The sequence below is a fragment of the Chrysoperla carnea genome, chromosome 4 (genome assembly GCF_905475395.1).
Source record: "Chrysoperla carnea chromosome 4, inChrCarn1.1, whole genome shotgun sequence".
In the NCBI taxonomy this organism is placed as follows: domain Eukaryota; kingdom Metazoa; phylum Arthropoda; class Insecta; order Neuroptera; family Chrysopidae; genus Chrysoperla; species Chrysoperla carnea.
Window position 1 is genome coordinate 11,228,880 of NC_058340.1, and position 18,668 is coordinate 11,247,547.

The 18,668-nt window shown below is 26.9% G+C and overlaps 1 protein-coding gene across 1 annotated transcript in view; it reads left to right on the forward strand.

Moving 5' to 3' along the window:
* Window positions 1-262: 262 nt before the first annotated feature.
* Window positions 263-18,668, forward strand: part of LOC123297444 (polyamine-transporting ATPase 13A3-like) — a 56,362-nt gene continuing 37,956 nt past the window's right edge. The window contains exon 1 of the mRNA XM_044879107.1: window positions 263-406. The gene's annotated coding sequence lies outside the window, so the exon portion shown is untranslated. The remainder of the gene's footprint in view (window positions 407-18,668) is intronic.

Below are 18,668 nucleotides of genomic sequence, written 5' to 3' on the forward strand. Positions count from 1 at the left end.
ATAAATTTCTTATATTAGTTTGTACTTCATAGAATACTGGAGAAATATAAGTACCCTCTCTCTTATTTTGGTACAAAATTGGCGACATTTAAAGAATGGAGTTGATTTTCATAATATGATTGGAGTATAGTGTCAACACATTGATATCTGATTCTGATGTAGTTGTCCGTTCAAGTATCGTTCTCGTATCAAGTTGTATACCTTATTATATTATACTTTACTTATTACTTACTAATAAATACTTTGTGTGTGTTATTCTTTATAATTATTATTGAAGTGAAGGTACATATTATAAATATTATTGTGAATTTTAAATAGTGTAACTTTTTCAGTTTGTTTGTTGGTATTCATTATTAGTGGATTTTTGAATTTTATTCTTCAAGATTTCAACTTGATTAACTAAAAAGTAAATATTTTTATTTTTAAATTTATTTTCATTTTTTTGTTTATAATTATTTCCGACAGCTTTACAACTCATTTAAAAACTTTTTGAATTTACATTAGACATGTTATTGAAACTTTTTTTACAATTTTTAAGGTAGTACGAGCGCCAAGGCAATTTTAGATTTAGGGTTGAAATTGTTTATACCTTATTTTCAAATTTGAGGATGAATTTTGATATAACTTTATGAATGTAGATAAAAATTAAGAATCTAATTTTTCGATATCTGCCTTGGTTTTAGCAAAATTGGAAGCTAAATAATTAAATATAATTTTCGATATTTTGAAAATTACTCCATATATCGAAAAATTTTATTCTCACTTTTCGTCTTATATTGGCAAGTTATAACATAATTCACCATCAAAATTTGAAAGAAACATATTTTTTAAATTTGTGTCCCCACTACCGTGCTCATACATCCTTAATTAGTCGGGTACAACGATTTTTTTTTTTTCAATAATTTATTAAGGTTTTAACTTTATATAGTTTTTTTTTTCCACCGACTATCGTTTTACCATAAGACCTACGTTATCGTTTTACCATAAAACCAATGTTATATATGCCTACTTTTGAAGTCATTTATTTATTTAAATAATCGGGCAATCCCCCTTAAAATTTTCAAAATTTATTTAGACTTAGTAATATTTCATATTAAAAAAATGTCAAGCTTTTTATTTAAAATTTCCTTGGCGTTCGTACATACTTAAGTATCAACTTAATTAACCAGAATTGAATATCTCCATTCCAAAGGCAACTTAAATTTAATATTTTCTCATGAGCTTTATTCGGATATGATCCAATTCAACCAGAAAAATCAATTTGAAAATTTTTCTAAAATTCTTCAACTTACTTACCTAAGTTAATAATGAAATTCGAATAAAATTAACTTAATCAACCGTTACTTTCTTGGATAAACGCTAATTAAACATTTAAAAATACTTGAGCTGTAATCGTTACAGGAACGTTTACATGTTTTTAGTACTAATTAACGGTGCTTAGTAATTATTTATCAAGAAATCAAGCAGAGAAATGAACCAGAAAATTGTTTTTCTTATTGAATTGCGGTCATGGAATTACGTCTAAATCCAGCCTAATAGTTTTTCCCAACTACCTAACGACTAAATTTTTGAAAGTAGGTACTTGGTAAGGGATTTTTACGAAACCAAATAATATTAAATATGAAAAGACCTAAAACATTAAATTTTTTCATTAATATCTATTTAATGATAATGTTTTTCGTTTACAATTGTTTGGGGTATTTTTGTGCATTTCATTTCAAGCAAAATTATTTTTATTTCGAATTTATTACATTATTATAAAATTATTAGGAACCTATCAATTATTAATTATCCATAATTATCTTAAATATAAAAGTCAAGGTCAATTCAACGATTTTTATTAACTTTAAAATAGGTACTTAATTTTTGGAGTGCGTCTTCATATGAATTTTATTCAAATATCAAATTTCAATAATGTTTATTTACGTATTTCTACATTTTGAAAAAAAAAAAAAAATATAATACGTTTAACTAGTTTTATTGAATCCCCTCAATAATTTTTCACCAATTTTTATTAATTTAATTAATCATAATAAGTGTTAAATAAATTATTAAATAGACAATTTTAAGTAATTTCATTATAAATTCTATTTTTGTTTATATTTTTGCACGTTTTTCATTCTATGCTTATTGCTTTTTATAGAAATTTTTTTAGACATAAAATAGTTAATTATCAACTTAATTATTCAAACCTATTTTGGCTAAAAAATTCACGGTTAAATTATTTATTTTATACTATTTTATACCTATTTTATAACTATTTTATAACTAACCTTATATTTATAAATATTTTGGCCCTGCAATAAAGCACGTTAAGCTGAGCGCTTCATCTTTTGCGTCCTCTATTTCAAAAATGGTTTTACGTACAAAAAAAAAGTTCCTGGCAAAATTTGTAGATAATTTTATTTTCTACAACTTTAATAATAAATGTAAATACGATTGAAGGCCAAGGAAACGAGATATTTACAAAAAACTGATTTTTGCGACCTTTGACCTAGAATATCTAAAGACGCGAACACGTGACCATATGTTACTTTTGGTACGACATTTGTACTATCAAAATACAGGTCTGTACAAAACTTTAGCTTATTCCGTTAGATTCCGTTAGTTTTTTTTGACTAAGATTATCGGGCTTTTAACTGGACTGGTCGTATAGTAGCTTATACGTAAATCTGCCACTACTTCTGACTGTTTGCAGGTCTAACTTTTTTAGGCACCTACCGTCCTTGTAAAAAAAAATCTCTCAAAAAGTAGGCTAAAATATACTGAAGAAATTGCTGAACTCGAATTGTGTAAATCCCATCGAAATTGGATTTTCAGCTGTTTCCGAGATTACATAGTGGGAACAACGAATACACACAGAGACTTCTAGAGAGTTTAGTTTTATTAAATTGATGAATATAATTCAAGCATTTGAATTTTTAACAACAGTTGCGATTCAATTAGTTTTATGTGAAATTGGATAATATTTACGACTCTTTGCTGCATTTGATAAATTTTTAGGAAAATAAAAAAGGATGTACGAGAACCAAGGCAATTTTAAATAAATAGCTTGATTTTTTTTATATGAAGTTGGACTATGTCTAAATTAATTCTGAAAATTTTAAGTGGATTGCCCGATTATTTAAATAAATAAATATTTATATAACATTGGCCCTATTATTTACATAAATATTTATATGCATATTTAACAATGGTATTATGGTAAAACGGTAGATGGATGATATGTTTTCATAGATTTTTCCATACTTATCGGTGGAAATTTAAAAAAAAACTATTTAAAGTTAAAACCTTAATAAATTATTGAAAACAAAAAAAAACTCGTTGTGCACGACTAATTAAGGATGTTTTAGCACGGCAGTAAGGACACAAATTTAAAAAAATATATTCTTTCAATTTTTGTGGTGAAATTTGTTATAACTTGACAATATAAGACGAAAAGTAAGCATAAATTTTTCAATATCTGGAGTAATTTTTAAAATACTGAAAATGAAAATTTTGTTTAATTATTTAGCTTTCGATATTTCGAAAACCTAGCCAGATATCGATAAATTTTATTCCTATTTTTCGTTTACATTCATGAAGTTGAAACAGAATTCATCAGCATGGTTGAAAAAAATATTTCAACGCTAAATCTAAAATTGGCTTGCTGCTCGTACTACCTTAATTAATAGACAAATTGATAAATTAAAATAGCATTTTAGATGTATTTTTGAATTTTTTAAATTTCACAACAAAATACGTACATGAGATTAATTTTAATTTTGGAAAGTGTTCATTTATAAACATTATGCAAATTTAGATGTATCTATCTATACACAAATTATATTTGTATATATTTTGATGTATAACAATTAAATATTATTGTATTACAACAATGTAAATCAAATAATATGTGTATACATTTGTGGGATTTTTTTAATTTCCTGTGAAAAACTAACACATTCACAGACTACTTTTTTTGTATTTAATTAATTTTTCTTCGTTTCATATGTACTTATCATATTCGCACCGTGCGTGAGTTTTTTTGGAGGCGTTTCCATGGTAACGATACACTACTTTAATTATAGAATTGTATGGATGCATATATTATGCATGGATTGCTTTTGTGACTTACATTGAAAATTTAATATTATTCTCTCACAAATTTAAATTAATATTTATGATAATTTACATTTGAAAAATAATATTTGTGCAATTTGATTACTTATTTTCACAATTTTTAATGCATTTAGTTTTATTAATTAGGGTTTTTCAATAAATTTAATTTGACATTTTCTATAACATTAACATGTAAAGAATGACAAATTAGTCATAACAGCCTCCTTTAACGCCAAAATTTTTCACTGGAAGCGCTGGCATCGATTTTATTGTCCCTACCATGACTATGCACACAACGAATATTGGTATGAGAATCCAATGCCCGATGAATATTAGTTGATCGCCCGTACCTCGAAAACTACTGGTTAAAAATTTTTGTGGCTGTCAGAGCTTTTGATCGAAAAACATTTTAGGTTGGGTTAGAAAAAGTTTCACAAAAAGCGTTTTTTTATATAAAATTGCGGGGTCCTTTACAAGATCATCTCTGATGTATGCGAGCTATACTATTGAAAAATTTCATTCCAATCCTTTCAGTAGTTTTTGCGTGAAAGCGTAATAAACAAACAAACAAAGTCACTTTCACATTTATAATATATAGGGATTTGTAGGATATAAAATTTGTAATTTGTAGTTCAAAATTTCGGGGTTCATTATCTATCAAATCATACAAGTCCATAACTACGCTAATTATAAATTCTATTTTTTATTTTTTATGTGAAAAGAGGATACTTAAAATATTTGTTAACTGTGCAGTGTTTTGTATATTTATCAACTACAAAATATTATTTATTGACTTACATTTGTTGACAATTTTTTCTTTTCAGATGAAAATTGATGATGAAATGTTCTACATTATTCTCTATAGAAAATTGTTTATAATTCGGTATATTTAAAAAACGAGAAAAACAGTTTTGCAAATTGGAAGATTTCAGGCAGTTTAATCATTAAATAGTTAATGAATGTCGTTTTAGGAAGCATTTTACGGAAAATGATATTGAATAAATTCTATTAACTGCTCCAAAAAATTTTTTTAATTGAAATTAAGACAGGAAGTAATACAAAAATATTTGTTGGTATTAATAATTTCCTTGTGAGCAATGTGAATACCTACCTTTCAATGTCAATAAATGAATTGACCATATTATTGATTTGAAAAGATATTTGCTCACAAGAAAATTATTGGTAGGGAAGAGCGGGTACAAAAATAATGGGGGGTCGAAAAAAACAAATGCTCTGTAGGTTTATCTAATAGTCCTCTTTATTTGCAACCCGTCGCCGTGCGCTGTCAGGTTTTGTAAGAGGACCATACGTGATTTTGCAAGTCAAAAGTAGGATTTTTGAACTTTAATTATCTGATATTATCGTCGTATTAATAGCCTGATATTAATTTGAGTGTTTGCATATTATTTCTTGATTACATTGATTGTACAGTGTTTTAATTCGTTTTTGCCCACCATCATCCGTTTTAAGGTTATCTTTATTGTTTTACCAAAAATATGGTAGGGTACAAAAGTAACATAGCTCTTTGGGTACCCAAGTAACATGTTTCTTACACAAGTGGGTACACAAATACAAAATTAAGACTGATATTGAATAATCTGATTAGAATATATGATTATCATATAATAATAATATCTCATTACCTAAACTAAGAAAATTTCTTTCGAGGAGTTAACAATATAGATTTGTTTTCATAAAATATATAATTTTTGAATGCAAATGTTTATTTTTATTGTTCATATAAACTTTTCTAATAAGTCATTTGTGGATTTATTTTATCATAGCATATTTATTTCAAACCCCTTTGTCCTGTTACTTTTGTGTTACTTTCAACCCGCTAACGTGGTCGAAAGCAACAAATTACGAATTTTCTATGTGATTCATACAAAATATACAATTATAAGGAAAATGAAGATACTAATGTAAAGAGAATGCACGGAATTTATACATGTATATGGAAATGTATATGGAAAAACGGAATGTATATGGAAAAAATAATTTCATAAAATAACTAACACCTAATCAGCAACCAAGGTGAAAGTACAAAGCGTTACTTTGGTACGCGGTTTCCCCTACAGGTATTTATTCATTAATTTTGCTTCAATTCTTTTACATTGGAAAAGTTTGTTTAGGGATAATTTGATACAAAGATTAAAGGAGATTATACTAGAACTTATTTACTAAAAATGACGTATTGTACAAAAACTATACGTTTTTCAAAAAAAGTGAGGAAAATTGCACATTTCTCGTATATGTAAAAAATTATTATTTTGTTTTAATAAGAAAATGTGTGCTTAAAAAAAGTATTTTTGATGAAAATTTCCACTTTTATGTTTAAGATATAAGCGCTTTTCCCGTACGAATAAAAAAAGTAATTTTTCTTGATCCTCTTGTCGAAAGTACGATTCTCGGTTGCATTTATTTCTGGGAAATGCGAACTTTGTGGTATTTTTAAGGCTCAATAGCATAGCAACCACTCTAGCAAATTACAAAAGTCGCTCTTCCAAGATTTAAGGGGACGTCCATTAATTACGTGAGGCATTTTTAAGGCTTTTTTTTTAACCATTCTTAATCTTCGGCTCGACTTCCTCCCCCCCTAAATACCTCACGTAATTAATGGACGCCCCCTAAGATAAATAGTATTCAACACACGGCCAAATTATTGGATGGTTGGATGTCCTTGCCGACCATTAAACATTGGAGGGGCCCTGTACCGAAAATCATATAGGGCCACCCGTGTAAGGAGCCCCTTCTTATCTTAAAGAAAAAACCATCACGTGTAATATGAAAAATTATTTAAATTATATTGAAATAATTTAAACGTAAGTTTCATTGCATGTTAAATAGTAAATCTGATATTTACGGTAAATTTTACTTCTGTAGTTTTGGAAATCTACGATTGAAGATCGCATGCTCGCTTATTCCATCAGCCATCTGTTGATTGATTTTTTTTTACATTTTTTTTTCATTTGATTGTTGGGAGCCCCCCGAAACTTGTACACATTAATCTAGCCCTGGTCCTTGTGTATGTCCTATAAAACTCTAGGTCAGAAAATCCATCTTCCTGACCTAGGGTCATAACATACTAATTTTGTTTTAATAATTTGAAAAGGTGTATCGAATAAAAGTTTTGAACGATAATTTCTACTTTAATATTAAAGATAGATAATATGTAAGCGCCTTGCGCTTACGAGTAATAATTTAAGTACAGCAGACAGTTGTATTAACATTAGATCATTATTCTTTTATTGGCTCTTGTAATAATAACTAATTATATTTATATTTATAAAATTAGTAAAATGAATAATTTATTTTAAATAAATGTTGTTATAAATAGGTAATTAGTGATAATATTAGGTGAATTGATATAATATGTTTATAGTGCGCTTCAAATAGACATATAACATGGATAACTATGCATCTTGTCATAAAAGTACGATACTTAACTATGGAAATTGTTTCTAAGAATTATTTTGTTTGGAATTTCTTTTGTGAATCACAGATGCTAAGACTTTTTTTTAAAGAAGGAAATTTTTGTCAAAAATTAAAGTATTTATAAAAATAAGCAGAAGAAACTTTTCCTTGTTTAAACAAAATTATTATTTTTTTTATTCATACAGGTAAAGTTAAACTTTTTTCCGTGTAACAAATATCTTACTCATTGAGTTTGGTAAAATTTGTTACAACCTATTAATGCACTGTAACCTATTCAAAAATGTAAAATATTTACCAGTCTCATTACAAACTTTTATTTCACCTATCCCGTTGTCTCTCTGTAATCCAATCTTGCAAGTTAAATTTGATCCTTTTCCCGGTTTCCGATTGAGCTGAAATTTTGCATGCACATTAAGTTTGAATGAAAATGCATGGTAGGGTTGTGGCGCCCTGAATTTATTTGATTTTCGAATAGTGAGGATGTATTTTCAAAAGGAACGACTCGTAAATAAAATTTTCTCTATTTCTTAGCATACTTGATGAATCTGAGTTCATTATTAAATGATTTTGGAGATTAAGGTCACCCATTGATAATCATTAGATATTTCCTTGTGGCAAAATAATCCGATAACACATAATTTTAAAACATTCTGTATTCTTAGGTATAATAAGCTAGTTTTCGTATGAAGTATAGAGGCGATTTACATTATTTAAAAAATTGGATAAAGTCTTTTGTCATGAAAAACCTTTGGTAAGTTGGGGCTTTTTTACTTATCAAGAAAGTATTATTTTAATTATCACTTCTAACCCATGTTATGTATTTGTATTAGCCGCACTATTAATAATAATATGTTGTTATATGATAATAATTTTCTAATCACTTTTTTTAATGTACAATTCTCTGAAATAACATAATATGTTGGTAATAATATACCTAATTTATATTGATTGAGTAAACGGTAGAAATATATTCGTTGATTTAGAAAAAATAAGTACAATTACTTGTTTCGTATAAGAAGTCGATCAAATAAATGATCGACTCCAAAAAACAAGTAGATATAAACTCGGCTGTGTTCAATAGAACATTTTTGCCATCATTTTAGAAACTGTCAATTTTCTGATGTTACATTTGAATCCACTGGAAGTTTTTACAAAAATTTATGCAGAATCTTTTCTATACGTAAAACTTCACAAAATCTCAAGTAAAACACCTTTTGATTTTGACCTTGACTTTCAGAATTTTAAAATTAGAAATCTATGTTTTATAAAATAAACAACAACATTTGTTGTAAATAAAATAAATTCGATAGAAATCGAATGCAGAAAAATTTAGGAGACAGTGGGGATACCGTTTACTTTGGGTTACAGGTACCTAGGAGACCATTTCTGACGCAATATTCGTGTTCAGCGATCCCAAAATATTCCGAATAACTTTCCCCGAGTAAATCGAATGCAGAAAAATGTTTCTAGATTTCATATAGAATAACTTTCTTATTTAAAAATTTCTTTTATGCGTCTTAAAAACAAACAGAAAAGAGAAAAACAAAATTCACTTAATTTTCATGTGACTAGAAAACACAGTTGAAAATTGTCAAATGGCGGTTCAGAGTTTTAACAAAACTGTATAATTAATTAAAGGTTAAGGTAAAAATTGAATATAAACCTGGGAAATTTTTTAAACAATCAAAATTTCTTTCTTAGTAATTTATTGGGAATTTGTAACTGGGAATTTGTTTACAATTTTTTTCCTGTTTAAAGGTAATTCGGTTTTGTACCAATCAAGATAAATAATTGTGGGTGATATACGTGTTTTGTTATTTCTAAAAAATCTTTTTTGATAACGTAATTAATTTAAAATAAAAACTCAAGAACCGTACAATGACATCACTTTTCACTAAGCTAATATTTCTGTATCACTAATTCGATTATTCATTCCCACTTTCTCGCTCCACTTTTCCACCCTCCGAAGATTAAAAATAGATAAAAGCAATGCTTGAAGCTGATTATATACCTTGTCAATATTTGAGCTTAATCGATGCACAACTTTTTGAAGCACATTTCTTTCAAACCCTTACTCTACTATATTATGCAGTTATTATATATAAAAACCTTCCTCTTGAATAACTCTATATATTAGAAAAACTGCATCAAAATCCGTGGCGTAGTTTTAAAGATCTAAGCATACATAAGAATTAGAGACAGACAGACGGAAACGACTTTATTTTATATTATGTTTAAAACAAATTGATTGATATTAGGTATATATGGGCTAAATTTTTGTTATATTATTTCATTTTTCTCTATTTGGTCATTATTATCACAAAAACAAAAAGAATGATGAAATACTTGAAAAATTTTAAATATTGATATTAATATTATTTCCTTTAATGGAAATAGGGTGGGGGGGTTGTGTGAGGTCTACAACTGTAAATAGTTTTAAATGCCTAAATGCGGATCTGTTTATATAGTTTGCAGATACCTATATATTAAATATTAATAATAATTGTCAAATATAAACAATATAATCTACGTAGGTAATAACAGTTTAATTATTTAAAAGTCATGAATTATAATTAATTAAAAAAAATATGTATATAAATATAGATAATTATTTAAATCATGTATATTTTTTTTTAATTAGTTTTTGAAGTATAATGTAAAAACATGTAAAAAAATTACTGAATTTAAGTTAACGCGTTTACTGGCTGTTGATGTTTTTTTAACAAGTAAATATTTCTTAAGTCAACGATCTCAATAATACTTAGGTACCACGTTTAGAACATATTGAAACTAGTACTAGTTAGAATAAAACAATAATTAATTGTTCCTTAGAGGATCAAAAATTTATTACATGTTAAAATAGTGCAGTTAAACATGTTACAAATAAAGGAAATTGAAAGAACCGCTCGCATTTTGCTAAAACCTCATGGAATGTGTTTCTTAGGTTTCAAATATCATAAGTAATGCAATAATCATAAGTAATGCATGTTAGTGGTGCAAATGTTTCTATTTGTTAATAAACAATAAATTGTTAATTCAACGGTTAATGCTAAAGTTGACTTACAAAATTAATAAATAGGCAACTTTAATTACGTTACCGTAACCCGGGGCTACCCTGTACTCGTGGCTAAAAACAACAAACATCAAATTTCGTAGAAAAGTGGTGAAAAAAGTGGAAAATCTTTATATTAATATTAGGAGAACATGTTATTAAAAAAAGTAATTATATGTCAAGAGTATTAGAAGAGCATTTGTAAAAACTAACATGTCTGCCTAATAAACTTATTATTGAAATTTTTTCGTTCAAATTATTTGTCTAGCGTGTTTTATCCTAAGCGGTACATTTTTAGACCGTGAGTATATTTTTCGTCAAACCTAGACATAATAAGCTTGAAAATAATGGATGAATCATGGAATTTGATAAAGGAATAAGGAAGAAGGGTAGGACAGAAAAAAATTTGCTAGAGAATAATATTCACAAACTAACGATTCTTACAATAATTCGATAATATAAGTATACATTTACAGACACGGAATCAAACATTTACTTTAATTTCTGTTATAGCAACAAAAAAATTTAATTAGTTTGTACTGGAATATACACCCACGAGCAAAACAATTGACACTAAGTGCAAGGTTTCCTTTAACTAATTATTTTTATTGAAAACTTTATAATTACAAAACTATTAGTTATACATATTATACACTAATAAATACACTGAACAGTGAAAATGATTGTATCACGTTTGCCTATAACAAGTGAAATTTACAAAATTTAAAAAACCCCCGACAAATGCGATTTATTCCTTGTATTCCTTTTGAAAACTTAGCTATAAAATGTTCTCAATCAAATCCCGTTTAGGGGTTACGATACCACTGAGAAACACACAGACGCGCAGATACACACTTTAAACTTATAACACTCCTTCTAAAATCAATATCAAAGTGATGGTCAAGGACATCAGATGAGATGAAAAGGATACTGAGAGAGCTAGCATTTTTTGGGACAAATTTTTGGAAATATTTTAATTGAAATTGAAATGTTTGAGTTGACTTTGTTCTTTTGAATTATTGTTTTGAATTACCTTATTATTTAACCATTTTACTTTTCGAAATGAATTGAGCCAGGTTTATTTGACGATTCATTTCCATAATAATTATTTTTATGTTAAAATTATGGCATGCCTTTTCCAAACTGAATCGATTTTGAAGATCATCGCTAATTTTTTAGTTTTTTCGCTAATGATTGTAAAGTGGGTGGGTAACTACTATCTTAATAAATTATAGGTTTTGGTGTAATTCTGATGTATAATTATTGTAGAGGTGATTAAAATCCATTAAGTAGTTTTCGAAGCCATTCAGAAAAGTGGATGGGTAACTGCTATGTTGCTTATGTGTATTATTGTAAAGTTTCATTCAAATTCATTCAGTAGTTTTTGCCGGAAAGCGTAACAAACAAACACACAATCTCACTTTCGCATTTATAATATACATATAGGGATAGGGATTATGATACAGTTATTATACATAGTATAAAATATGCGTTCTTTTTGCAAAGTGTACTTCGTTGTGTAGAAGCATAAACATGCAAGAACATTTATTATTTTTCTATGATAATAACAATAATTATAATAATATCTTTATTGCAAATTACAGTATTAGGAAACAATAAGTCAACGGTAACATAAGTAATCACAATAAGTAGTTATCAAACATCTCTAAAACCACATAAATTGTATTCTCGCGATCATGAAAGGGATTAGAACACACCCCCATTTCTCCCCCTTGGCCTTTGATACAATGCATAAGTCTATATTTTCGGGGGAAATATGATTAAGAGCAAACAAACAATTTTGTTTTCCTTTATAATATTAGTGTATATATATGACTTTGCGTTTGTGTGATTTTGTATTTTGTAAAAGTTATAATTTTTTATTTAATACGGTCTACTGATTTTGAAGTCCTTCATTTACTATGCACTTTTGCTTCCTGAATGGAAGTTAAGTGATCTTTTTTATTTTTTTGCTTTTTTATTTCATTGTACTATCAAGTATAGGAATTACTGCGGTAATTTCGATATGACCAGAGAACATTGTCTACAGAAAATAAGAATGGCAATCGTTCAATTTGACTCCTCAAGTTGATTGCTAAGAGCAGCTGATGAAACATTGCGTAAATTCGAAACGCCGCGATTTAAGAAACAACATAAGTCCAATTGCCTGCTAAAACACTTCCATTAAAGTAATCGTGGACATGATAATCAATCCAAGATAAATTAATCAAACCGTTTTTTTTTTAGTTAAAAAAATGACTGTTTAGTTGAAAAGCATAGACTAATTTTTCAAATATTAAAGATAAAAATTTACATTTTTGAGTTGGGACTATAGTTAATAAAAATACATTTTTTGTATAATAAAAAACAATTGAATATCTTTTGTGGATTTCCCCGAAATGTGTGTAATTTCCTTATTTTAAATGGAAATCTACGCCCTACCAATTTTGATAGGTCTCTAAAAATAAACAACAATGAGCACAAATAAAAATTTGAATAGGTATTGATTTAGAAGTGTCTGAGTAAATTTTTTATTTAATTTAAATTTATTATTTGTTAATATTGTTCCATTTTTAAAGACTATTTCTCTCTATTTCTCTCTATTTATTAATATTGTCTAATTTTTAAAGACTAATAGGTTCGCATATACTTCATACCATTCTCACAATAATACCAAAAACGCACAATCAAACAAAATTTTTAGATATACAATATTTTAGAAATCCTAAATCAAGGATTTATTTAAATTAATTGAAATAAATTTAACTTAAAATAAAATAAAACATTTATTACTTAATTGCGTTGCCTTTGAAAATAAAATAAAACTGTGGAGAAAATACTAATTGATAGGCAATTACAAATGTCGACTTTAATATTCCACTGTTGACTTTAATATACCTTTGTTTGTTAAATTTATAGACCTATCCAAATTGGTAGCCTTCCATTGGAAATAAGGAAGTTAGAATCATTTCCGGGAAAGCCACATTAAACAATAATTTGAAAACCAAAATTTTAATATAGACAAAATAAGCCTATGATTTTTTGTTATGATAAAATGTTTCAAACAAAAGTTCTTTCTTTTTGGAACTATGTTGCTTATCGCACGATATTTGTTTGCTGGTTGGGAGTTAAAACCAAAAAAACTGCAACAGAGACTAAAAAGCTACATCTAGACAACTTAAGAAAATAAAACATCATTTAAAAAAAATTGAGAAGTTATCAGAAGTTAAAAATATCGGTGATAATTTTAAGTAAAGTAGGTACAATGAAATTTTTATGTTATGTCATAATAAATATCCTAATTAAATCAAACGTAATGTACTCACATATTGGATTGACTACTAAATCAGAAGTATGTCTTTTTTAAACTAATTCCTTCTACAATTATTTCATACAGTTAAAACTAAAAGTAACTATAAAATTAAATTCTTTAAAGAATGAAACAAGTATTTGATTTCTAAAATTAATGCCTTAAATTTTCAGAAAAATATCTTGTAAATAAAAAAAGAAAGCGCTATGTTTATAATATACCAAGGTACAAAAGGAATATAGTTCCTACTGGGTGTCCCAAGACACTTATCTTCTTCGATCTTTTTTTTTTATAAAGAACAACTTTTACATTTTAAACTTTTGTTCTCTCTCTTACGGCTTACAAGATGACCCAATAACTCAATGACCTATTTGCTTATTTACGAACTCAAAGTCACTTTCTACGTACTGAATATGCTACACAAATTTTCAGCTCTGTGTCTCTTTTCGTTTTTGAGTTATCGTTCTCACGGAAAGACGGAACGAGGACGGGCAGACAGACGATTGGGCAGACGAACGGACATGCGAAAATGGACTAATTAGGTGATTGATTTTGAACACCTGTATCAGAATTTGTTAGTGACATTAATATTTCTAAGCGTTACAAATTTGGTACTTTTAATATACCTTATATTTCATATTTATAGGGTATAAAAACCTAATGGCGCGAATTTTCTAAATCTTAGTAGTTCAAATATGATAGAGTAGCGCACATTATGTATTCGACGGTAGTATATGATAAGAGCTATTATATACAATGAATAAATAATTACGACATGTTACTTATTTACAAATATAATATTTATAAAATATTTTTTATTGAGAATTTATTAAAAATTGACAAACATTAAAAATTTCGTAAGTATTTTTATAAATTAATTGATGAATTAACTTCGAGTTGTGAATAACAATGAATTCATATTATAGGGTGTATAAAAAATAAATGCATAAATTTTTCGGCATACAACTATTTTATTAATTTTGATACTAATTTTGGTCTCGTGGAGTAAGAATTTTAGACTCTAATACATTTTCGTAAAAGAAATTTTTATAATTGGATTATTTAGGAAATAAAAGACAATGAATAAAATGAATTTATGTTCATTAATTAAGACATGGCTACTTAATTAATAAATAATAAACACCATAATACTAGAAATAAAATTGTATAGTAAAAATTTATCCGGAAATTTTATCGAAATTGAATATACAAAAAAATCTACATATCTCCAGAAGCTAATTTCATCGTACCACTTAGATTATGAAAAAAAGTATAAATTATGAATTTTCTTATGTTGCATCCTGGACCAAATTATGGTCAATTTTGTTTTTTTTTAAGTAGAACCTATTTTTTGCAGCACAATTCTTTGCTTATAAAAAATCACATTTTGCGATACCTTATTTAACGATTTTTGTCAATTTGTTAACAGTTCAATATATAACTTACACTTAAATGAATTTACAATACAGCATTTACACACGTTATTATTAAGTTTTCTAATTTTAAGCCGTAGAATAATATAACTCAATGTAATACCAAAGAAAATATAAGTAAGTATCATATAGTATGTCAACAAATCTGACAAGCCAATACTATGACATCACGTCCGTTTTAAAATTTGAATTTCCTCCACTGAATTTGTACTTGTATTAATTAATTTTAAGTAATTAAAAAGATATTAATTACTAAAATAATGGTTTAGTTGAAATGTCCAGTCAATAAAGTAACGGAAAAAAAATATTTTAACCAAATTTTAATTTCATGAATATTCCCTATTATGTTGTCTTAAAAAAATTATTGAAATAAATGAAGACTTTCCAAGAACTACTGACTGTTTTCGAAGAATATATAGTGATATAAATGCAAGAAATACTACAAAATTTGGATTATAAGTATGCGTTTATTTATTATTAAATATTCATTTTTTTATAAAGACTTTAGCTTGCATGTAATAGTATACAAAATACAAATAAGTATAAAGTTTATATAATATGCATTTCTGAAATCGGATTTGCAAAAAAATTATTATTTTTAATTGAGAATTCAAAGCAATAAGTATTCATCTTCATCAGTAGCGTAATAGATGGGAATCAGGTTCACATTTAGCTAAATAAATACTTAAATTTGCACCTAATTTGCGCCCTCGCGGGTAAACAGTGATGTTTACAAAAAAATGTTTATACTAAAGTTATTTATTTTTTTATAAAGAAAATTTTTTGTTTAAACTTTTGTTCTATCTCAAACGGTTTACAAGATGGGTTACAAACCCAAGACACAATTGACCTATGTTGCTCATTTACGAACTTGACTTCAGTTTTTACGTCCTAAGCAAGCTATAAGAGCGTCCTAAGCACGCTTTCAGCTTGATATCTCTTTTCAAAATCTTGTCCAAAGCATCAATATTTTCAAGCGTTACAAACTTGGGACTAAAGTTAGTATAAGTGAAATTAATATTTGTTTTAATTCAAATTTCCACACCATATCCCGAATAAAATTATACTTTTTAATTGAGTTAATAAGTGGTTTTAATAAGCATTAGTATCCTTGGATACCCAGTTACGCCACTGATTTTCACAGTTTGTAAAGTGCAAAAACATTTTTGGTTTAATAAAAAACCAGTTCGTTAACATACTACACTAATAAATATATTTGTATATGTTATGAATTTTTGTTCATTTATTCACATTTGACCTTAAGAGCAATTTTATAACGAAATAATAATTAAATTTTGTTCACGGTTAAAAAAAATTGAATTTGTTATAAAATTTAAAAAAATTGTTCCTATAGTCTTAGATCAATTCCGTTTTCATTTTTGGAGCAGATTCATTTATATTAAATTTTATAAGCGTGTATTTTGATTGAACTCTAAATAATAATAATTAATAATAATAATTTTTGTTAGGCAGAGACAAAACATGCAATTCGTAAAAGTTTGAATAATTCAAGTAATAAATTTGAATAATTCATATACATATTATATTAAATATTTAAAACAAAGAGGAATTTTCTTTAATTATACGTATTTGTTGGGTGCATAACAGATGCTACCGACAGATTCTTTTAGAGTTTTTAGCATAAAAAACCCTTATCTCCGTATGAATTAGATTCACGAGTTAAAACAGATTTTCAAAATTCAGATAACAAAATCAATTAATTTTATATATGACGCTTATTTCCCTACCTTCAAATAATTTAAAGTAGATTTTCATAATTTGAGCACAAAGGATCATCTCGATTAATGAAAAAAATTCGTAGCGCAAGAGTAGCGTTAGCTATTGAATTTCCTCGGAGATTGAAAAAAGAACACATTTTTCTTAAAATCAAATATTTTAGTTGTCCGAGAATTTTTATTTCGAAAACTAAGCGCCTAAACAAAAAATCACAAGATAATTTTTTTGCTTAAAACTGATCAAAAACTACAAAAATATTTTTTATTTTGTAGAAATTCAAAAGTAATTTGCGCACCCCCTCACTCCTTGTTTATCAGTCGAATATGTACAATGTACATATATACAATATATATAAATTTTAACTATGGTCATTTTTGACATCTATTAAGTAAGATTGATGAAAATTTGAAGGAATTTTTTCAAAATTCCATCATCAGTATGCACAAAAGCAATAGCTCCATTTCCTTCGTTCCTTTTTCAGCAGAATTAATTGATCCGTTTTTTAATGGTAATAAAAAAACTGGAAAAACTGAATAAAGAGAATCTGAAAAGTTGATAAAACACATCATTTATCTCTGGAGATAATGATCGTTCCAGCATAAGCTGCAGTACATGTTCGAAGAATAATCTATAAAGGCTAACAAGATCTTTTTTTAATGTTTTTTCCTCCTCTGGGAAGTTAGTCGTGTGGAATACTGGGGTCGCACTCACACGACTTCACTACCTCACCGACTATGTACTGCGAATTTTTACATTTTGTAGTAAGTTGTAAATAGCTATCAAATATGATTTATCTACTTACCTATGGTAAAAATAAATTAGAACAAATTCAATAAATTGGATTTGACAAGATTAATTAGAATTTAAGATAAAGTATTAATGAATGCTTAATTAAAAATAAATAAAATAAACACATTACATTCTAATAAAATAAACTTCATGTAAGTAATTTAAGTAATAAGTACATATACTTAAAATTTCAACATAATTTGTTCTTAATATTTATTAAAATCTAACTAAATGGTTAGTATATTAGTTTTAATAAATTTTATTATTTTTTTAAATTATCATTTTTAATTTTTTTTATGTATTTGTGTTATGCAATTAATAAAATCATTATATGAACTGTCAATCAATAATAATTAATATTAAAAGTAGCATAATTAAGGTATTTTTAACGGTGACGTGTGACTAAAAATTTTAGCACGAAAATTTCCAAAGATGTGGTTGTCGAAATAAAGGTGTAAAATAAATTTTAGAACCATTGACCGTGTTTGTTAGCTCCTATAAAGTTCCAAGTAATAAAGTTATTTCCAGTACTTATCGACAGATTTGGTCAATTTTTTCAGAATAATGTTAGCTGTGAGATCCCAAAGTAACAGAATTTTTAGTCGTTTAGATCGCGAGATAATCAGCTGCAAAATTTGCGATTTCCCCGTTCAAAGCATGCAAAATTCACTGGAGCCTCCGAGCTATTTTTTACGATATTAAAAATTCTCTCGACAGAATTGAAAAAGTAGGAGAGTTGAAACGAATGTTTTTGGAATACCAAAAATAAAAAAAATTTAGATATTAATTTTCGTTTTCTATTCTTCACAAT